At 34.2% G+C, this 16,204-nt stretch overlaps 1 pseudogene; it reads left to right on the top strand.

Moving 5' to 3' along the window:
* LOC149567245 (putative beta-1,3-galactosyltransferase 8) overlaps window positions 1-15,962 on the top strand; it is a 77,299-nt pseudogene extending 61,337 nt beyond the window's left edge.
* The last annotated feature ends 242 nt before the right edge of the window (window positions 15,963-16,204 follow it).

The raw sequence follows: 16,204 nt of genomic DNA, 5'->3' as shown, positions 1-16,204 counted from the left end.
AATTAGAGTTTTTCAACTTCTTAAGATTAATCATAAGTATACGTATTTGTAATTATATTATCACATACATGTAAAATTATATATACACGAATATTCATAGATACATTTATGCATCTAATTAAGTTTTTATAACTTCATCATTTAATTTTTTATATGTATGTTTATATAAGTGTAGTCTCTTAAAAGAATACACACTCTCTCTCATCATCATATGTAGACAAAGTCAATCAATAGACATACATGTAAATGTATATATACATAGATATATTTATTTGTTTAAATTATATTTCAAAACTTCATCATTAAAAAAAATACTCATTTTTATATAAGTATAGTATTTTAATAAAAAATAATACACACACACATTCTCATCACCATGAATATTGTCAATCAATATATACACATGCACAAAGAGAATTCATCACACACACATTCTCATTATTATGATTTTTTTTTTGAAGTAGACAAAGTCAATCAATAGTACACATGCACAAAGAAAACACATTATACTTTTTAGAGGGACATTTGAAAATAGAGACTAATAATAATGATATAAATAAAAGACAAAATAATAAGACTACCTAGCTATTTGCAATCACTTGAACTTTATCTAGTACCATCATTTGAGCAAGACATTAAAATGTGATTTTACCTTTTTACTTTTTCTACAATAGAAATTATAGAGTTATACTCTTTCAACTTATCTTAACCAAATGGGCTTCTTCTTCATGATATTTTATCTTATATTCATAAAAAATCTTGAAAAAATCTATACTCATATATTTATTTTCCAAAGTTGACCTAGAAATTATATGGGCTTGTGATTTAACAACTCTCTAAAAATATTTTATGCAACAATGAATCAACAAAATATAAAAGCACATTCTACCAAGTCAAATATATAATTAAAGATCATATCTTCTCCATGGAATCTCTTTACTTGAAAGTTTGATCCTCCATAGATTACTATTCATTCTAAATTTAAGATAAATACAAAGAAAGACTTTTCATTTACAATCCCTCATCTAAATTTTAATATTTATAACAGATTCCTAATTTATTAACATATTATTTCATCCCTTAATTTACATTTCATAATTAACATTTATTAGTCCTCGCCTATATATAGGCAGGGAACTAATATTCTTAGATGCATTTTACAATTAATTTTAATAATCAAAACTATGGATTTGTAAAGTTAAAAAATTACTTTATTTTTTAGATAAATTTTAATCAGTAAATCTAATTTCCTAATTATTATTGCAGGGGATATAATTAAATTTTTGACTCAACAAATTAGAAAAAGAAATCTCTAGAATGTTCTCAAGTTCTAGAATCCTCACAAGACCCCACAGATGCAACTGCAATTTTTTTGCAGATTTTTCCCACCAACACAAACACACAACTATTGTCGTGAAATTCTCAATAGTATGCCACTCTACTCAAAATGATTTTTTGAGCTCTAAGGCCTTCCTCAGTTGAAACTTTTGGATTGAAGATTCAAGAATGGAGCCCTTATCCTTGCCTATAGTCATAAGCAACACATGATGGCATAAATCATCAATGGAAGACACCATTGATTTTGCATTGCCATTCTCTGCATTTTGTTGTACATATGTTTATAAGAGTTATCTCTCTTCCATCAGATGATTGGCCTATCAATTTTCACTTCTTGTCACTAAGTTTGACTAGACTTTTGACATTGCTAAGTGCTAGCACTCTCCTCCAGATCATGTTTTGCATTTCCAAACCCCCCAATTTTTGTTCTTGTATATTCAAAATCCCCAATTTCCATTCCATATTTTCTTAACTACCACATTTTGTTCCTACATTTTTTCCATTTCCCCCTCATTTCCCCCATTGTTACATCTTTACTTCCCCCAAATCAAGGCATCTCATCTCTAAATGCCTCAATTTTTGCAACTTCATTGCCATCTATTGTAACGTTGTTGCTAATGACTTTGATTTTGGCACTGTTATTTTCGAACATGTCCACTAGGACTGCCATTACAACATTGTCTTCATCACCATTTCTTGTAGTGGTGGGGAAGTTCACTAGCGCAACTCTAATGAATTGCATTGTTGGTTCATCTAGACTAGGGAATTACAAGTACATAAATGAAACACAATGTTTATGGTTATTTCTAAAATGAAAATGAATCCAAAGAGAAATTGTGTGATTTAGTACCTTTGAAACTAAAGTACTTATTTCTTTGCACACAAAGTAGCCTCAAAATTTGATTTAGCTACCAATCATGCTAATCATATAGAAGGAACATGCTTCATGGAATTTGATAAATAGCTTTCTAGGCACCTACCCAGAACAAGCTATTGAATGGGGATCGTGGGTATGGGCGGGGCAGGTTGCAGGTGAAAATTCTTGAAACCTGCAAGAATATCGAATAGTCAAATTAAGTGTAGATTGGCATGTTGCAGCTGGAAGAACCAAGCTTTCTCTAGCATCTTCTTGATATTTCTTTTTATTTTTTGATTAAAAAATATATTCTGTAACACCCCACTTGGGAACCCAAAAGAAATAAATCTAATATGTTACAAAGTTTACTGAACTATTATTTTTCTATAATAAGTTTAAACAACATCAAATTAACAATAATGCAGAAGAAATACATACATACACATCAAGTACACATAAGCAATTGTCATTACAATTTTCATTCCTTAAGGGTTCCTTCACGTTGAGTCACGTTTAAAAAATTTATAATAATTAGTTTAAGTCTCAAGTACAAAGTCTCCTAAACATAAAGAAATAACATATACATTATCACTAAGGAAATGCATAAGTACTATTAATAATATGAAAGCACATCTATTGAATAACATCCATTGCACATGTCACAGGGTATGTGAAAATAGATACATGCACATCAAATGGATAAAAGTCTCCAAGATAAGAATACGAATGATAAAGGATACAACTACACCAATGAGAATCCAACAACTAGCAATGTAAGGGGGACCCAAATGGTAAGAAGACACCACCTCTTGGCTGTGTGGTCACCTAACCAAGCTCCCATGCCCACCATGTGGGAGAGGTAATGTATGATCCACACACAGACAATCAAATCATAAAATAATCCTAGGCAAGGAATCTTGATAGCCAAAACTATCTCAAGGGTAACACAAACTACTCAAGAAGAAGAGATAATCAAAATCAAAGGGACACTCATTCCAATACCAACACCACATACCAAATCAATATACAAATACCAAGTACAAAACAAAAATCAGAATAGAAAAGATATAACCACCTCCAAATTAATGTCAAGTGTCACAAGCACAATAACCAATAGATAAATAAAAGTAAACCGCCAATCACTAACTCCAACAATAAAATACCACCAATAAATAACTAATCATTCATTAATAAAAGTCAAATGCCAACAATAAATGACATCCAATCAATGAGTAACAACTCACAACAAATACACTATCAAAAGTAATATCGAACAAGTACACCACTAGAGGCAAATAAAAAAAATCATTAAGGAGACTCATGCTACATACTATATAGTGTCATCACATGAGCCAACTCTAAAGTTACCCTGGCAGTCTCTCAAGACCCCGATCCCTTAATGACTCTATGCTAAACCAAAATACCCTCTTATGAAGATGAGGATACTAATCATACCTCTTAAGGTATCATCTTACTCTCATCCTTAGTTTATACAAGTAGTCAAGGCATGGATGAGGAAAAATCTACAACTTATCTTTTTAATGGTTACCCTGGCAGTCTCTCAGGACCTCGATCGCCTAATGACTCTATGCGGAACCAGAATACCCTCTCATGTAGATGAGGAGACTAGTCATACCTCTTAAGTTATCATCTCACTCACATCCTTAGTCTATACATGTAGTCAAGGCATGGATGAGGAAACATCTAGAAACTTATCTTTTTAATTTATCTCAAGGAAAGGGCTAGGTAGGATATTTTAAGTACGATGTTATCACTTGTTACACAACTTATAATGAGTTACCTTGGCAACCACTTTGGGCCCCAACCTCCATTGCAAACCACACTGATAGACATGCACCTAGACTACCTTCCTAAAACTCACAAACCATAATCATGTCTCATACCACAAAAGCAATATTGATCGAATTTGGTTCCTTAACATGCAACCCAAAAATAACATTAGTTCTCAATACCCAAGTTCTCATAAATGTTCAATAGCATTTATCTCATAAATATAAATCTCAATTGATTCATAAAAGACATAATGACATAATATAATTATCATAAAAGAAAATTCAAAGATGCCTTTAGTGCACATCCTGATTTGGCCAACTAAATAATCCAAAAAGAAAACTATCTCAAAACAAAACATCACATTAAAACTCCAAAACTATCACAAGATAGACACCACAAATCATCAAATAAGCACACATAAAATAATACCAAGTTTGGTCATGTGATTTAGATTATTTTTATCTTCTAAAGTTTAGTTCAGTCATCGAATGTGATCAAACATCACCTCCTAAATGTTTTCCAAAAAAAGGAATATTGTCTTCATAAATATCTATCTTAGAATACACAGTAACAACATTAATCCATGAATATTAACAACCTCAACCACAAACTCTCATATGACTATATAGATTAATATGAACTATAATCTAAATTGATTAAAATATTTATACTCTTGCAATAAATTGATTTATAAATAAATCAACATATAACCTAGTCTATTTAATCATTATATTTTTTTCTGCAAAAAAAAGATATCATATAAAATAATCTAAAGTCAAAATAAGTTGTAAATGAATATAAAACAATAACCAACAATTAATTCTCTTATGAAAAAAAAAACTAATTTTAAATAATTAAACAATTCCCTTTAAAAAAATAGAATAAATAAATTCTTAATTCAAATAACCTAAGTTATATTAATCTAAATATTAATTTAAATATTATATAAAAATTAAATTTTAAAAAAATTCAAAATAAATAAATACAACATTAATCAATGCATAAATTGTGGATAACAAGGTGAAACCATCTTCTCTATTTCCATAGAATAGAAATAAATAGTAATAATATGCTAAATTTAAAGCATGCACAACTTAAGTTAAAAGAAAATATCTCAAAATGAAACTCCCTGAAATCTCCACATGTGAAGGTAAGAAGTGGAGTGTTTTTTGAACATAAAAGAGCACCATTCATTAATTTATAAAGAAATATAATTAAATGAATCTCCCACTTTCCTAGGCAAGAATGAAGGAGGTGATAAAAACAAAAATCCCTTAAAAAAAAATTCACAATAACCAACTAGTCTTGCCTGCCCCATGTTAATGCAACTAAAAGTCAAATAACCAACTAGTCTGGCCTGCCCTATGTCAATGCAACTAAAAGTCAAATAAAGAATCAATGAGACACTTCAACAATCTTATCAAACTTAATTAATATTTTCCTTGCTTCAAAATAAATAAGGACGACATGTATTTAAAATAAAATAAAAATAAAAGTCCTCACATTTATTTTATTGTTTCATAATTTGAATATATTTATTTATTTTAAAAGAAAGAAATACAATCAATTGGTAGATTAGATTCATGTAATTTTCAATTTAATTTTAATCAATTTAATTCATTCGTTCTATAATTTCCTTCTCTAGAAATTTCATACAAGGTTTGATAATGAACAAATCTTCCAATTTTTTCAATTGAGATATAAAATTTGCTTTTGTATGGACAGATTGAAGTTGGTACCATAAGAAAACAACCAATTTGTAAACACTCAAAAAGATATGAAGAATACAAATTCTTTCAAGTAATTTACTACCATGAGTTTTACATCCTACTTTGATTTGATGCTAATAACCTAGACAATCTGGTGAGACACTTGCTAATCCAAACCCTTCAAACTTCCTGTAATTCCTCTTCTATAAATCTAAAAATTACTCCTCAAAACCTGTGTGTAATAATGATCCAAAAACTTCTAATATAGAGCTCTAACTTCTCTTTAAGGTTTATGTATCTGAAAGTCTTAAAATATATTTTAATTTATTAACTTTTCATGCATATTCACTCACTTTTTAACTTGAAATATACTTTTATTTTATTTCCCACTTTATTATTTAATCTAAACACATTAAAGAATAATTATTTATTATTTTAATCTATATAGATAATTAAAGTGCATTCTTTAAATACAACTCTAATTAAATCAATATTAATTAAATACTTTTGCTAAGACAATATTTAATATTTAAATTCTTTTTAATTTAATTTTCTAAATTAGAACTTTAAGTTAACTCTTCTAATTTATCCAAATATTCTAATAATTCTAACAAATTAAATATCACCTTATTTTAATATTTTCCCTTTTAAATCAAATAATATTTAATAATTCAAATATCAATTATTAATCTACAAATCATAAATAAGCATTCTACCAAATAAAACACAAAGTCAAACCACATGAAATACATAAGGTAAATCGACCCAAGAGAAAATCAAATTACATATGCATAGAAAAACTCATAGGTTTTAAAAAGGGTAGACAACCAATTACGAGTCCTTACAGGACAAGTATTTAGGCTATGGTTGGGATTGGACCTGAACATTGTTTCTCCATTGTTACCATTGAGTTATTGCGATAGGGCATGCTCATCCTAACAATTGAGGGAAGTCGATGCCTGGTACCTACATTCTGCATAAAAGACAAGCATGTATATGTATATAAATATATCTAAACTAAACATGCAATGGTAGGGAGTGGTACATCGTGTAGATAATAACTAGCAGGTGACTATGACTCCCTCCCTTAATGACATCAAAAATATCAAATAGAAAGATAAAACAAACACACACGCACACACACATTGTACACATGTGAGTATGAGTAAGTATGATAATAATCACAAGTCAAACATCAAATACTTAGATAAAATAATGCATCACTACAAATATGAAGTAATCATCATTAAAGCATCATCTAACATTCTATGAAAGAAATCTCATTTATTAACCATGAATCATTAGAACATCATTAATGTACCAGTAACCATAATCATTAAATAACACATGAAATATAGTCAACTAAGTAATCATCATAGATATATCTCTAGTCCAAGTCATAAAATAATATCCTTGAAACTAACACATCCATGAAATAGGCATAAAAAGAGTTTGGCAAATATAATAGAAACAAACTATGGGGTAAGTACACCAAGTTGTGGTGCCAAAAAGGGGGTATAAGTGGACACCTTTTTTCTAAAATCAACAATTTCTGAACTTCAACAAGAATTTGAAGATAGTTACGCTCAAAATTTTAAGATATGACAAAAACAAAAGTAGTAGTCCTTTGAATCTAGTTTCTAAACTACTATTTTTTTTCAAAATGGTTTAGCTTTAGGTCCTCAAAAAAGAGGGCCACAGAAAGTGGTATTGTTTATTCTAGAAAAATATAACACAGTACAAAGTGTGCCCCCCCTAAAATTTTAACTTTTTTTTTGAAATTCTTTAATCACTCTGGTCTAAAGTTACCTGACATTATGTAGTTTATCCCAAATTTTTCGAGTAATTTGATAATGCGTATTTTTAAAATGAATTTTTTAATTAGACACATCCCAAAAATATGAAATATCTACGTGCTTCCCCTAGAAATGATTGAAAAATAATCTAAAATCAAAACTTTTTTTTCAAAGTGTGTAGAATGGAGTCTAGTTTCTAAAAACTAAGTTGTTGCAAAATTCAATGAACGAGCTAAAATCTACAACCCAATTAGTACATGTTGGTTTTTGACAAAAAATAGACATACATTCAAAAGAAATTATAGATGAAAGGCTTGAAATAGTTTAAATAAAAAATAAATTATATGGTTATATAGCTAACACAGAGACCTACAATGTCATGTAACCTGATTTAATCGATGCTCAACCATGAGAAAACTTGAAGGAGAGCACACAAGAAAAATCAATCATTTTTTGTATGTTTGCAACAAAACACATCTCAGAAGTTTAGAGTCTCCAATGGACCTTTGGGTTGGATCCCCAAGGCAAAACCAAACCTTAGGCTTGGTAGAATGAAAAGCTTTGAATAGTCCATGTGCACTATAGCGCGCATGTGCTATTTAAAGCTTTTTAAATTTAAGTTTTTATAGCACGTGCACATGCACTATTGAGACATAAATAGTGCATAGAGAGGGAAGGAGAGAGGCAGAGCGAGAGTGAGAGAGAGAGAAAGTAGGAGATGGGGAAGGGGAGAGAGAGAGTAGGGGATGGGAGAGAGAGGAAGTGAGAGAGAGTAGGGGTGGCAGAGAGAGAGTACGGGATGGGAGAGAGAGGAATTGTGAGAGAGAGAGAGTAGGGGTGGCAGAGAGAGAATGGGATGGGAGAGAGAGGAAGAGAGAGACAGAGTAGGGGTGGCAAAGAGAGAGTACAGGATGGGAGAGAGAGATTTAGAGTAGGGGATGACAAAGAGAGAGAGTGGGCACTGGGAGAGGGAGGGGGTGAGAGAGAGAGAGAGAGAGAGAAAGAGGAGGATGAGAGTGTGTGTGAGAGAGAGAGTAGGGCATGGGAGAGAGTGTGAGAGAGAGTTGGGGTGACAGAGAGAAAAAGTAGGGGATGGGAGAGGGGAGAGAGAGTAGGGGATGGGAGAGATAGGAAGTGTAAGAGAGAGAGTACAGGATGGGAGAGATAGATTGAGAGTAGGGGATGGGGGAGAGAGAGAGTAGGTAGTGGTAGACAAAGTGGGAGGGGGAGATCGAGAGAGAGAGGAGGATGGGAGTGTGAGAGAGAGAGAGAGAGTAGGGGCTGGGAGAGGGGAGAGAGAGAGTAGCCTGAGAGTGAGAGAGAGTAGGCAGTGGGAGAGGGAGTGGGAGAGGGGGAGAGAGAGAGAGAGGGGGGGGATGGGAGTGTGTGTAAGAGAGATAGTAGGTCATGAGAAAAGTGTGAGAGAGAATAGGGGTAGCAGAGAGAGAGCAGGAGATGGGGGAGAGAGAGTAGAGAGGGAGAGAAAGAGTGAGAGAGAGAGAGAGTAGGTAGTGGGAGAGGGAGAGAGAGGGGGGGATGGGAGACAAGAGAGATAGAGAGAGTAGGGGATAGGAGAGAGAATGAGAGAGAGTAGGTGGTGGGAGAGGGAGTGGGAGAGGGAGAGAGAGGGGGGATGGGAGTGTGTGTAAGAGAGAGTAGGGGATGGGAAAGAGAGAGTAGGGGGTGGTAGAGAGATAGTACGGTATGGGAGAGAGAGAATGAGTACGGAATGGGAGAGTCTGAGAGTGAGAGAGTAGGGGTGGCATAGAGAGAGTAGGCGATGGGAGAGAGAGAGTAGGTGGTGGGAGAGGGAGTGGGAGAGGGAGAGCGAGAGAGAGGAGGATGAGAGTGTGTGAGTGAGAGAGAGATAGTAGGGGATGGGAGAGGGGAGAGAGAGTAGGGCATGAGAGAGGAGAGAGAGAGGGGGGATGGGAGTGTGTGTGTGTGTGAAAGAGAGAGTAGCCCGAGAGAGAGAGAGAGAGAGTAAGGGATGGGAGAGATAGAGTAGGTGGTGGGAGAGGGAGTGGGAGAGGGAGAGAGAGGGGGGATGGGAATGTGTGTGTGTGTGCGTGTGTGTGTGCGCGCGTGTGTGTGTGTGAGAGAGAGAGAGAGAGAGTAGGTAGTAGGAGAGGGAGTGGAAGAGGGAGAGCAAGTGAGAGAGAGAGTAGGGGATGGAAGAGGAGAGAGAGAGAGAGAGAGAGAGAGAGAGAGAGAGAGAGAGAGAGAGGGGGGGGATGGGTGTGTGTGTGTGAAAGAGAGAGAGTAGGGGATGAGAGAGGGGAGAGAGAGTAGGGAGTGGGAGAGGGAGAGAGAGAGGGGGGATGGGAGTGTGTGTAAAAGAGAGCGTAGGGGATGAGAGAGAGAGTGAGAGTGAGAGAGAGAGAGAGTAGGGTGGTAGAAAGAGAGTTGGGGATGGGAGAGAGAGTGAGAGTAGGGGATGGGAGATAGAGAGTAGAGAGGGAGAGAGTGAGAGAGAGAGAGATAGTAGGTGGTGGGAGAGGGAGTGGGAGAGGGAGAGAGAGAGAGGGGGGGGGGATGGGAGTGTGTATGAGAGATCTAGAGAGTAGGGGATGGGAGAGGAGAGAAAGAGAGTGAGAGAGTAGGGGATGGGAGAGAGAGTGAGAGAAAGTAGGTAGTGGGAGAGGGAGAGAGGGAGGGAGAGAGAGAGAGAGTAGGGGATGGGAGAGGAGAGAGAGAGTAGGGAGAGAGCAAGAGAGAGAGTAGGGGATGGGAGAGGAGAGAGAGGGTAGGGAGAGAGAGAGAGAGTAGGGGATGGGAGAGGAGAGAGAGAGTAGGGAGAGAGCAAGAGAGAGTAGGGGATGGGAGAGGAGAGAGAGTAGAGAGAGAGAGAGTAGGGGATGGGAGAGAGAGTAGGCAGTGGGAGAGGGAGAGTGAGAGAGAGTAGGGGATGGGAGAGGAGAGAGAGTAGAGGATGGGAGACAAGAGAGAGTGAGAGAGAGTAGGGGATGGGAGAGGAGAGAGTGAGAGAGTAGGGTATGGGAGAGAGAGAGTGAGAGAGAGTAGGCGATGGGAGAGGGAGTAGGAGAGGGAGAGTGAGAGAGAGAGAGAGAGAGTAGGGGATGGAAGAGGAGAGAGAGAGAGAGAGTAGGGGATGGGAGAGGAGAGAGAGAGAGAGAGAGAGAGAGAGAGAGAGAGAGAGTAGGGGATGGGGGATGATGGGCTAGGGAGAGATTTATTTTCACATAGTGCATACACACTTTATGGTGCATATGCTCTATAGTGCGTATGCACTATGTGAAATCACCAAAAAATGGTCATAAAGCAAGTTTGAGTCCCTGCTGATCCATATTCTACTTTTTGTCTATTGTGCATTCTATTGCTTCAATAGAAAACATAGGTTTCAAGCTGTTGGAAGTTAGAAAATACTATTTGAAGACTTTTTGAAGCTAGCAAACACCCAATTCAATCATTGGATATTCTATTTGAAGGTTTTTTTAATATTCTTTCTATAGAAAGGCTATGTGCAATCTTTTTTAAATATTGTTTGTTGATATATAGAGACAAATTTGGTTATAATTTGACATGTTGTTTAATATATAATGAATTCATTGAAATTTGTATGTTTGAATGATTTTTTATTTGGAAATGGTTAGAAATTTGGCATGTTGTTTGATATATATTGTGTATTCATTGAAATAATTATAATTTTTATATGTATTTGAATGATTTGTAATTTACAAATTGTAAGTAATTTAGATGTTTGAATAATTTGACATATAGAAAACATCATCATGCTAAGGAGGAAACCAAAAACTCAAACAAAGGAAGAGAGGGAGGCAGATTTGGCAATTAAAAGAGATAAAATGAAACAACTATGTAAACAAAGAAAATTGCAAAGCAATAATGAAGAATTGACTTTTGAAGAGGAACAAGAACCATAGATACAAAGAAACAAAGAGAAAGAATTGGAAAGACAAAGAGAACAAATGAGACCGTTACACTCAAGAAGACAATTGAATTGTGAAGCTACACCATCTTCCAATGTTGGAGTTATATCATCCTCTCATGTTGAAGAGATGCTAATTCGTAGATCTGACAATGTACACACACCATCATGTCATGTTGAAGGCACAACATCAACATCTCAAGTAGGTGATATTCCATATTTTGCATCTTATTGCCAAGACACATCATCTTCAGTTCAAGGTACGCAAAACACTTAACCTTATGTTGATGTTCAAAATGTTGAGGGAATGAGAGATTATATCACCTTCTAGAATTCATTTTAGAAGACCAAAATATTTGATTAATATTGATAGTAACATTTTGAAATCAATGCCTAATAAGATTAGCAAGTGTACTTGTCAAATAAAAGTTAACCATATGTGGAGATTATTCTTTGAAGAATTAAATATTTTAAGTCAATGCCAATTATTTATTGAATGATGAGGAATTTGAAATTTATGCCTATCATGAAGATTCTTGGGCTAAGAACAATGGAGGATTCAAATGAAAAAAGTATTGTAAAATATCTAAAGAGTGCTTATGACAAAGTGGGTTCTAAATCATGCACCAAAGATAATAATATCACAAGACAAGTAATTACATCAACAATAACAATTACCCGAATGAAGAAAGCTTGACTCATGGGAAAGGCAAGCAAAACATTGAAAATTGGTAGAGGTACTCTAAGGAGAACCATGCTAAGGCATGAGAGATTGGAAGATCCAACAAAAAATGAGTTATGGACATTTAGCAGTAGACTACCACGAAAGGTTAAAGAAATTAGTGAAGCTTTGAAATCATTGATTGAAGATTTTTGGAAAAATAACACGTGTTTCCCCTAATCAAAGATATGTTGTAAGAAGGAGGATTCGTAGCCAAAATTGTGACCCACATGCAAAACATTTTTTGGACTCAACTCAAACACATTTTTTTGCAAAATTTATTGGTATGTATCCTCAAATTTTAATAAGTCAAAGAATTTTTGAGATGGGTAAACCTTTTTATGTGAAGATAAATCACACATGCACAACTTGTTTTAGGATACATATTGAATTTTCTAACCATTTTGATGTTTTTAGGCATATATGTGTATTTTTGCATTCTAAGTTTGTTTTGCAAGATTGTGACATGAAAGAGCCACCAAGGTCTTCAAAGGAATTCATATCCAACATTTTATGTGAAATAGGGGATGACCAACAATTTTACAAGACATCATGCTTGGATGGTACATGCTTATTTTGTGGTTCTTTGCAACTTTTATGAACTTGTGAACATATGGATAGTACACATGCAATTGAAAATGAAATAGTAGATTACGAAAAATTTAAGATAGTGACATATGCTCTAAAAGATGGAAAACAGGGTAAAAGATGTGATTTAGTCATTGCAAAGATTCTAGTGTATGAGTTCATGGAGATTTTTTATGAAAAGATTATTACGAGTATGCAAGGCATACACATAGAGCTTGATGGATGGATTTGCAATTCAAGTTGTGTAAGGATATGTTTGCACTGGATATCATTGTTTTGATTGTAGAATTCACAGAGAACTACATGCTACAACCAAAAAATTAGGTACAAGAAAAGTATTATACTTCTCAATAGGTTTCCATATTTGTTCACATAACATTCATGCATTCACCTACAGGTACAGAGGATGACAGGAAGATTGTGAGGGAGTACCATTTTTACATTAGTGATGATCAATCGCATTCTACAAATTTTGTACATGGTTGTTTTCAACTATTTTATAGAGATTTTGCTAATAGGGGCATAACATATTGTCAACACATTATTTGGTCAGGCAATTGTGCATCTCAATTCAAGAATGCATGGATGTTCTATTGGTTGAGCAGGATGTATAGGTTGTGTAGAATTCAATATATGTGGAATTTCATAGAGGCTAGTCATGGAAAGGGAGAGAACAATGGTGTAGGTGCATGCATCAAAAGAGCTTTAGCTCGTGGAGAACTAAAGTACAAAGATGAAGAAATCATGATAGATGCAAAATCCATTGTCTAGTGGTGTAACGCTACAATGTGTCCAGGCAAGGAAGGTGAGTTTATGGTTCATAGATTTTTTTGGTTGATAGATAATACTAACATTGCACCATATGAGGATTGTTGCACAATAACAAGATCAAGTGAGTTGAACTCTTTTAGAAGCTTTGATGTAGGTTCATGGAACATCAACACACAAAAAATGGCATGCTATTGTTGATCATGTGCAAAGGAAAATTGGGATGATTGTGAGTCGACTGAATGGGTAGACAAATGGGATATATGGGTTTTGGACCCAATTGACACCTATCGTCCCCACAAGCATTGAAAATGGTAAAGATGGATTCATCTATTAACTTTGACCACTTGTCTAATCTAGTGCAACCTAGTAATATATATTTATATATCTTTGTAATTTCAATATGTAACTTTATAACTTTTACCTAAGTATTTTTTGAATTAATGACCGTATTTTGTACATTTGTCACTGTAGGCCATGTTTTTGTTGTTATTGCACCTAAAGACAATGAAGAAGGGACAAATTATTATTGTGTCATTGTGTCCAAGCCAAACAAAAATTGGATCACTTAGTTATAGATGGTGAAGGTTTAGAGTACCATATTGGTGCAATGGTTGTAACCAACACATGGCTTAGATGATATTCTATGAAGAACCCTAACTTGTGGTTATTTGAGGTTTGGAAAATAGAGACTAAGATTCTTCATTATTCAAAATTTTTTGTCGCATCAAATGCCCACTTGATAAAATATGGTGGAAAACCACATAATAAGATTCTTTGGAAAGTTTGCGAATTAGACCACAAGGCAATACTTGAGACATTAAAATGTAGAGCAGATCTAGTTGGTTCATTAGATTGAATAGGGAGAGAGGGAGCAAGAGAAAGAGTGGTCAATTGGATCCTTGGTGTCATTATAAGCCAGGATATCAAATTGAACCAAAGGTCAAATTTGAGGAATTTGAGTTATTTTGTATGTAATAAGGAGTTTGTAGGTCTTTAGATAGATTTAAATCCCTTGGGGTCTTTGGGAAAAGATTTAGGTGTCTAGAAGATCAAAAGAAGCTGCAAGGAGTTGGAGTTTACCTTTCTACCACTCCCTCCAAATTCATTGTATTCCTCTGCCTTGCTTGTTTCTACATTGGTATGTTATTTGCATACCGAATGTGGATTGTTTGTCACCCAAATACAATGTTGCAACCTCTCCCCCAAGACTGTCCACATGACAAGGTGGGTATTGTTATTATGTGTAAGTGATGAGATAAGTATAAATCACAAATTTTATGTTTTGATTTGTTTAGAATCTAGATACATTATTTGAATTTATATTAGATTATTTAATAGGACCCATTTTCAGATTAGTCATTTGAATAAGTGAAAGTTTAGAATTTGTTGTTTGGATCAAAATGTAATGAAAGAACATGAAAATTATTAGAATGTGAATGCTTTGTGATGTAAAGTCATGATTGTGTGTATGTAACCAGAAACTTGAAACTAGCGAAAGCAAGGATAGAATGGGAGAAGTTTTCAAGACTTATCAAGCCATTCATTAAGCCACTTGATCATTGCTAGAAGCTCAAACAAATAATTCTTTGCATTTGGAACATCGTCACTAATAATGATATTATGACTAACATGATTTTATATATATATTTTTTTGTCATCTATAATTATTTCAGATAAACTCCAAAACAAATTTATTTTCAAATCATAAACTTATAAAACCCATCTTATAATGCTAGATTGAATTTTGATGTGTTATCATCTAAGATATATATAAATGTATGAGAAGTTTAAATTAGCTGAATCTATTGGGATAAGTGGTATTGTAATGGATAGTTTTAAGATTCATTTGAAGAATATAAAGGGGCATGAGTGATGGAGGTCATTAGACAAAACAATATCTTCATTGTAAATGGAATTAGGAGCAGCAAGAGTTGCAAGTGGAATGAAGATGAATGGAGTGGAGAAAGAAAATAAATCTTCTACCAAAAAAGCATTTTTTGTGGTGGGAATCAACACTGCTTTTAGTAGTAGAAAACAACGTGGTTCTATTTGATACACTTGGATGTCACAAGGTCAACAACTATACTCAATTAAAACACTTGAACAATCGTAAGTTTTCAAATTTGAATATTACTATGTCTTATTTGAAGCCCATGAATAAAATGGGAAATGGGAAATGAGAATGGTAGGGGCAAAGCTAAAAGAGTTGGAGGAGGAGAAGGGGATAGTGATAAGGTTTGTGATTGGGCACAGTGCTACACTAGGTGACATTTTGGATCGTGCAATTGAAGAAGAAGATGCAGAGTATAATGACTTCCTTAGACTCGAACATGTTGAACGCTACCATTAGCTCTCAACAAAGACCAAGATCTACTTCTCTATAACACTCACTAAATGGGATGTTGATTTCTATGTTAAAGATGATGATGACGTGCATGTCAATCTAGGTACATTATTGTCATTCATGGTTTCATCTAAATAGTGTATTTTATGTTATACTTTTCAAAGATAGTTCATGTGTTTTTTTTTTTGGGTAGAACTTATTTGTTCTTTTCATTTGAGATGGGTAATTCTACATAAAATTCTAGTACCATTTTATATGTTGTTTAAAGTCGATATCTATCTTAAAAATCTAACATTTTTTACATTTGTGTAATATTTTAATCTAAAGATAATTGATAATTCATTGAGTCTTCAAGAACTAGGTAAAAGATATTTAAAAAG

This window comes from Cupressus sempervirens, chromosome 3, assembly GCF_028749045.1.
Source record: "Cupressus sempervirens isolate cs-2001-9-10 chromosome 3, ASM2874904v1, whole genome shotgun sequence".
Classification (NCBI taxonomy): domain Eukaryota; kingdom Viridiplantae; phylum Streptophyta; class Pinopsida; order Cupressales; family Cupressaceae; genus Cupressus; species Cupressus sempervirens.
Note: the sequence above shows the minus strand (reverse complement) of the source record. Positions and strands in the feature narration are given on the sequence as shown.